General features: G+C 31.7%; 2 long non-coding RNA genes across 2 annotated transcripts in view; both read left to right on the top strand.

Annotated features, from left to right (window-relative positions):
- LOC105854580 overlaps positions 1–5193 on the top strand; it is a 6049-nt gene extending 856 nt beyond the window's left edge. Inside the window, exon 2 of the long non-coding RNA XR_001146208.1 lies at positions 4878–5193. This is a non-coding gene — a long non-coding RNA (uncharacterized LOC105854580). The remainder of the gene's footprint in view (positions 1–4877) is intronic.
- LOC105854579 lies at positions 1184–2415 on the top strand. Its single transcript, XR_001146207.1, has 2 exons — positions 1184–1309; positions 1866–2415. It is a non-coding gene; the product is annotated as an uncharacterized LOC105854579 (long non-coding RNA).
- Positions 5194–7550: the final 2357 nt, after the last annotated feature.

Genomic DNA, 7550 nt, shown 5'->3' with positions numbered 1-7550 from the left:
CAGCATTACTTGTAATAAGGGAGATGCAAATCAAAACCACAATGAGATACCACCTCACACCAGTGAGAATGGCACATATTAAAACAGCTAGCAACAATAAATGTTGATGAGGATGTGGAGAAAAAGGAACTCTTCTACATTGCTGGTGGGAATGAAAACTGGTACAACCACTATGGAATGCTGTGTGGAGGTTTCTCAGACTGCTAAAAATGGAGCTTCCTATTACCCAGCAATGCCACCTACCTAAAGGACACAACAACATTAATTCAAAAGGACACTTGCACCCCCATGTTTATTGCTGCTCTATTTCTAATACAGAAGATGTGGAATCAATCCAAATACCCCAAAATAGATGACTAGATCAAGAAGTTGTGGTACAGATACACCATGGAATATTGCTCAGCAATCAGAAAAGATAAAATGTATGCCTTTTGCAGCAACATGGATAGAGCTGGAACAGGTCATAGTGAAAAAAACCCAGAAAGAAAAAGAAAAATATTGGATGATTTCACTCATAGCAGGTTAATAATGGGTTCAGGGAGGGAAAAACAATTGTAATAAAGTAAAAATGAAAAACAACGAACAGCTATAAGCCAGAGATATTTTACAGGGGTGGGGAGGGGAATAGGATCAAAATTGAGGTGGGAAGAGCACACAGGACTATGGTGATAGCACATGGGTGAATTAGTTGTGGGAAATCCACAGGGATTACAACCGAGATGAAAAAATGCACAAAATGAAAAATGATGTAATTTTTTTTTTTTTTTTAAAGAAGAAATAGTTAAACAGACTCAGGTAGGCACATATTTTCCAGTTGGAGAGATTTCTCACATTATCTACAAATTTGCTGAGAAATACATACCTTATTTATGCTTTTAAAAAATTATATTTGTATTTTGTATATAAATATAAATCTCTCAAGATGTACTATAAAGAAACCTAACCTATATAATAAAACAGATTTGAGCAATGGGAGAATTCAGGGAAGGTGGACTTATATTTCTACTCTAACATATATATTTTTTATACCTCTGTATGTCTAGCATTTTTAAGCACCAAGAATATATTAGTGTATTTATTCTTAAACAAATTAATGTGGATTGCATATTACTATGCAAACATGACAAGGGAGTGGATATAATCTAATCATTGCAAATGGTATAATTGCTTTTAATAGCTAATATGCATCCAGGATGGTTACCTTTCCCTGCTGACAGAAACTGGTGAAGTTCGTGAGGATCTTAAGCTGCCAGAAGGTGAACTAGGCAAAGAAATAGAAGGAAAATACAATGCAGGTGAAGATGTACAGGTAAAGACCTCTGGAAAGATTGTATTTTTAGGTAATCTTATAAAAACTGTGGCCTAAACTAGTAAGCTTTTAATACTGTTGAAATGTTAAAAATAACCTCTTCAGGCAGTTTTTTTTTTTTCTGATTTCTTTTAGAGACCCATTACCAAAAAAAGCATAATATCCACTTTTTCCTACATCGACACTGTCAAATCCAAATTTGTTTTCAAGATCATCCTCTAAACTGTTCTTAAAGACAAACTTTGATATGGGAGCACTAAAGAACGAAGGAGATTTACTCTCTTTGATAAACTTCCAGAAGTATAATTTTTAATAAGCATGAAATATTTATAGTTCTTTGTTTTGTTTTGTTTTGATCTTAGAAGTTGTCTTATAAGCCATAATTTGAGATTCTACTTTAGAAAAATATTTAAAAAAAAGTAGATTAACTGCTCTTAGAATATCTCCACGTTCAGTATGTATAAATGTCTGCAAATATTTAGTATATGGTAAAATCAAGATATGTACATATAATACTGCCTTCTGAATAACTTTTGACCACACTTTCCTCTTTTAGGTATCTGTCATGTGTGCAATGAGTGAGGAATATGCTGTGGCCATAAAGCCCTGTAAATAAATGGGAACATCAGGTGTGAGCACACTGTTTAGGTCTGGATCAACTACAGATCTAAAGTTTGGTTCCGAGTTGTCACCAAAGCCATGGCCTTCATAAGCAACCTCATTTCTTTCTTTAATTGTTTTGGACTTGTGCTGAATTCATTTGCAGGCAATTGGTAATTTTTTTTTAAAAATCAAAATGTATGATTCATTTTTTAATTTTGTAGGTGTCTTTCTCATAACATTCCTATTGTTTTCTGTGAGTCCAAGCAACAGACAAGATAGCTTCAGCAGATGTGATTTGTTTGAGCAACTCATCCGTAAATTTTAATTAAATGATAAATAAACCAGGGTTTTAAATCAAACAATGTAGCATCTAATGGTAGTGAAGTACCACATTTAAGTTGAATTGTTCTGCATCAATTTCAAGCTTAAATCATAGAATAAGAAAATTATTGATTGGCATTTTCAGTTTCAACCTGGCAAGGACAAATCCATAAAAAAAAAAAGCTATCAAAAAGTGTCAGTTATCTTAGTAGCCATATGCAGCCACCTCTATTACCTCAATCATAGTTACTTGCCAAGTTATTGGCAGATTTAATATAATCTTATATATAGTTGTTTTAGTACCGCTTGTAGTTGACAGAGAGTCATTGAACTTTTAGGTGACAGTTGGAAAGGCAGGCTGTAAAGACAGAGCATAGAGGGTTAGTTAAAGCCATAGATTTTTAAGGCTTTGCAATTAGTATAAGAATAGTTTTTTTCTAGTTGTGTTTTTGTTTGCTTTTAATCTCAAGTCTGTGTGTGTGTGTGTGTGTGTATTTAAAGGTGTGACCTGCTTTATAAATACTATGCAGTACTTTTTATCAATTATGTTAAATATTAGTATTTATTGTAGTCATTCCTATCCTTATGTAGATTTTTTATATTAAAAGATTTGTCAGACAAAAACTGAAAATTCTTATTTTAAGTTGATTTGGAAGACTTGTTACATTTCTGTACATCTTTTCTAAAGTGAAATGAAAGTGAATTATGAAAGAAAAGTTAATTTGTGATTAACTTATGAAACATTTTTTTTCTGATGATCATATGACAGTTCAGTTACTGGTAGGCATTAAAACTGGTAGGAAAGAATTCATCAATAAATTATTTCAAAAGGTGTTTAAGGTAACTGCTATATTTTTATTTTGTATTTTAGGTCACGTATATCTTATTTCTAAAATTCTAGGCATTGTCACGCAATTCGTGAAAATCCTTCACTCAGTAACAATCACACTGGAGTGAAACTTGGAACAAATTCACTACTTCAGTAATACCTTCATTCTCTAATACAGATATGAAGTATCTCCCATCGTGACTTGATCGTTTTGTCTGTGATCCAGAGGAAAGCTTACAATGCTGGAACTGACTTAATCAGCTCCAGTATTGTATATATTAGATTAGGTCTAATCAGAGCTGAAAATAACATTAGGAACAGAAGATCTCTGTTTCAATTACTTAATTTGTACACTTTTATATTTTGTATTAGCCTTGACAAACCCATTAAAAAGCAGCAGATACTTCAAGAAAAATGTAAGAAGGAAATTCTGAAGCACAAGAAATATTGAGTTTTCAATCATCTTTAGTATAACATTTTACCTTTCATCTTTCTAAAGCACAATTAGGAATTAGGCTAAATTCCTTTCAATATTCCATCTAAGTAATCACTAAATATTACTCTAAATTTTTAGTACTTTGAAATAGATATCTTGCTTGCTACTGATTGACATTATAAGGAATTCTGGCAGGAGTTTGTGAAAGTCATCAATCTGCTGCTTGCTAGTCTTTCATAAAATCTCAGTTAACCATATTGGTGTTCTGGTTTAGTATTAATTCTGCATTTGCATGTTTTTGTTTTCCTAACTTGTGAAACTTTACAAAAGTATATTTTTAAGTGTGAGGTAAGCACATATAAAATATAATAATGCATCCCTGTCTTCATATCTTGAATGGCAAAAACTATTTATGCATAAATATTTCAAGTACTATCATGAAGTGTAAATACTCTCCTGACATATAAGTATAGATTTTAAAGATATCAGACTGTTTATTTTCACATAAATCAATTCATGTTTCTCTAGAACAAAATATTTCATTTAGTAAAGCTTTATAAATTATATTAAAAGGAAAGCAGGGAAACATTTTTTTAACATAGAACATTATGACTTCATTCTTTTCTGATATTAGAAATGTTAAATGTTGATTTCTTGTACTTTTTGTAGAAAATGTTAAATATCACAAATTACCATGCATAGAATAATAGACTGTCATGTTGTTAAATTATATAGTGATAAAACATTTTTGTCTGTAAGCATTTCACCAATTTTTATGCAATATTAACTGGTAGGATATTTCTTTCTAGAACATATTTTCTTTCTACTGTGAAAATTTTGTTCTATCTTATTAACTACAAAGCTGTATACCCTCTGAAACAGATCAATCATGGCTACTTTCGTTTTGCATTTGCATTATAAACACAACTATGATACTTCTCTTATGTTCCCCTCCAAGGGCTGTCAGTCACTTGAAAGTGTTGCTAATAAGCTCTTGAATCTGTTTCCATTAATGGTACAAAATTCTGTACCAATGCTTTATGACAATTACCAAAACTCTCCTGCAGCCAGAACATGTGATCTTTAGTAAAAGATGCTGCAATAAGATGTTTAGACTATAAAATAGGGGCCACAATACATTACAGCACAATGTGAATGTGCATATGCACACACAGCTTTGTATGTTCTTTTTACAAAGTCCTTCCAACTCTTAAAAAAGTACTGTAGTCTGGTAGTGCCTCAAATGTTGGTAACTTTTTTTTTAATTTACAACTTTTCCAGTTTGATTTTATACTTTCAAGTTTCTCAATTAGACTTACTTCTAGTTGAGCTGTAATTTGAATGCATTGTTCTCAGGGCTGTTTGTGCTAAGATCTAAGGTTTCATTATTTTAAAGCTAACTACCTGAAAGTATATTGCAAAATTTTCCCAAGTTGTAATACAAAGATACATACAAATAAAAAATCCTTAATATCAACATACTTAAAGCTGTACGTTAAGTATTGAAGAAGAAAATGGGAACATTGGCAACATGTATCCTGGAATCTTGCCATATTTTTTTTATTTTAGAACAAAAGTTGACAGTCTTAGAACCCTATCCTTAATGATATATTTGAAAGCATGCCTTTGGAATAAATCCCAAAGATAGTCTCAGAGCCAGATGCTGACGTAGTGGTTCACAAACATATTTAGGAATAACTGAAAATTCACAATGCTCTTTTGTGTACATTAAATGTTTACATACTGAATTCTATAATATGAACTAGGAACAAAATTTACTGTTCATCAAATGTCTCTTAAGTAGTTTTAAGAGCATATTTCCATAAATAGTTTATTACATTGAACTAATAAGCAGTTTCAAGTTTTCTAATGGCATTTAGTCACATTTCATAGTTTTCAAGTTTTTTTTTTTTTCCTTCCTCCCAGCATTCAGGCAAATAGGTAACAAAAACAGTAAGAAAATTTATTGTGGAAAAATCTTACAGTTGAAAAAAATTCAATATTAAATTTTTTTTCTCTGAATTTGTTATATGGCATCATTATTTGATTTTAGCAGGAAACATTTGGATTTAGCTTACAGAACACAGCTGTTCTGTGAGAATGTGGCTTATATATAAGTATATATCATTTAGTGTTTTTCCATCAAAGCTGAACATCAATTTAAATGCCACATGAGCTCAAGTGCCTGAAAAGTGCTGTATTCATCTAAAAATTACCTTTCGTTCTGCGAAATACGTATCTTAGAGCAATGCCTATCAGGCTTCCACCCGCTAGAAGGCTTATTGCCAGACCTCACCATTCACCACCACTCTTCCTCCTCTCCTTAAACAGGTTGGAACCCAGCTTACAAGTGAAAGTTTATTTATATGAAGTCTTTAGAACTATTCCTTGGTATTGAACTGTCCTTATTTTTTAAAACTCTGGACACTAAACTGTTCAGTGATGACTGTGCAGATTGTCTAAATGTTGTAATCTCTTGAGAAGAATTCTTTATTGTTAACATCTACTTAAATAAGCACTTTTGTGCTTGTTGCAAAAAATAATGCAAATTACTAGCTACTATACTAGCAGTAGTACTAATAAAATTTACTAGAACTAGTAAAAACAACTAGTTCTATATAATTAGGTACTTTTGTCCACTTGAAAAAGGAAATAGTTGAAGTGGTTTTGTCTAATCCAGTGGCACTTTATTAGTAATGTATTTTATTTGTCTTTGATATAAGACAATTCATGCTTTTACCTGCAAAGTCATGTTTTAGTTAAATCTTTAAAATTGTAAGGTATGTAGTATGGGTATTATAATTATGTATTTTACATTTCAAAACTGGGTAAACATTCAAAGGTTATACAAAAATAATTGTTGGAATCCTTTAAAATGTAGATGGTAAACATCAATTACAAGTTTTTTTGTTACATAAAGTATATTTGTTGTTAATTTCATGTTATATTAAATAAAAATAGTTAATTTAAATAGCTTGTACTGTTCTTGTATATATACATTACAAAAAAATTTCATGCTAGAAAATTATATAAATTAATGTGTATAACTGTTAAAAGAAAACCTAACTTTTTGTGTATGTGTTTTTATAGTCTATGTTCTTACCAAAGAGCTCCCTAGCTGTATGGCTAGGAATGCTAATTTCTAAATTTTAGTGCCAGATTTAGCTATAATGTGTTAATTTTTAATTTTATATTTTTTAAATAACTGCAATAATCACATGGTTCAAAACGCTACAGATACAAGTGTAAAAAAAAAAAAAGCCATCCTATCTTTATTGTCTTCCTGTGCATCATTCTAGAAATCTTTAATCTAGGAAAGATTAGTAGTCCCTTCTTTACTTCTAACCTTGCAGGAACTGAGGGGTTCTTACCCTGTCAGGGTTATTGTTCCCCTTCCATGCAATATAAATGGTGTGGTAAGTCCCTGAAGTAAATCCTTCACCTTTTTTCCTATTTGGTTTCATGTCTCATCAATGCTATCTGGGCAGATTCATCTCAGAAGTTTTTTATGCACTGTACCATTCTAGAACATTCTTATCTCCTATTTGTAAGCCAAGGTGTACCAAGTCCTTCATAGTCCTGTCAAGACTACCTGATAGTTGTTATCACATATTCAGAGTCAGTATTATTGATACTCATTACCTTCAGATTGAGCAGGCATAATTGCACTGTAAAAGTACCAGGTTAGTCTCCAGTCTTCAGCCCCACTGTTTTTTATCTACTTGTAAACACTTGTTTCCCAGAGAAAGATGTGAGGGATAAAGGAAGAGTGAAAAGGATTATTTGTGAATTGTATGTCATTCTCTGAGCCTTTTCCCTTGCCCCATCCTCAAAATTGAACATTCTAACCAAATAGGAGATGCCCCGTGGAATTACCACATCTAGAACTCTGCTGTCTAAAGTGTATTTAACTGGGATCTTGAAAGAGCTGCTCCACAATGCATTCAGTAATAGCAGTTAAAACTACTGTGTATTTATTGCCTCAAAAGGACATAATATAATCACTTATAAGAGTCTATCCTCCAACTGAAGAGTTATGTCTGAATGTAATC

This window comes from Condylura cristata, unplaced genomic scaffold (genome assembly GCF_000260355.1).
Source record: "Condylura cristata isolate star-nosed mole 26May11 unplaced genomic scaffold, ConCri1.0 scaffold00003, whole genome shotgun sequence".
Taxonomy (NCBI): domain Eukaryota; kingdom Metazoa; phylum Chordata; class Mammalia; order Eulipotyphla; family Talpidae; genus Condylura; species Condylura cristata.
This window is presented reverse-complemented; position numbering and strand designations above follow the sequence as displayed.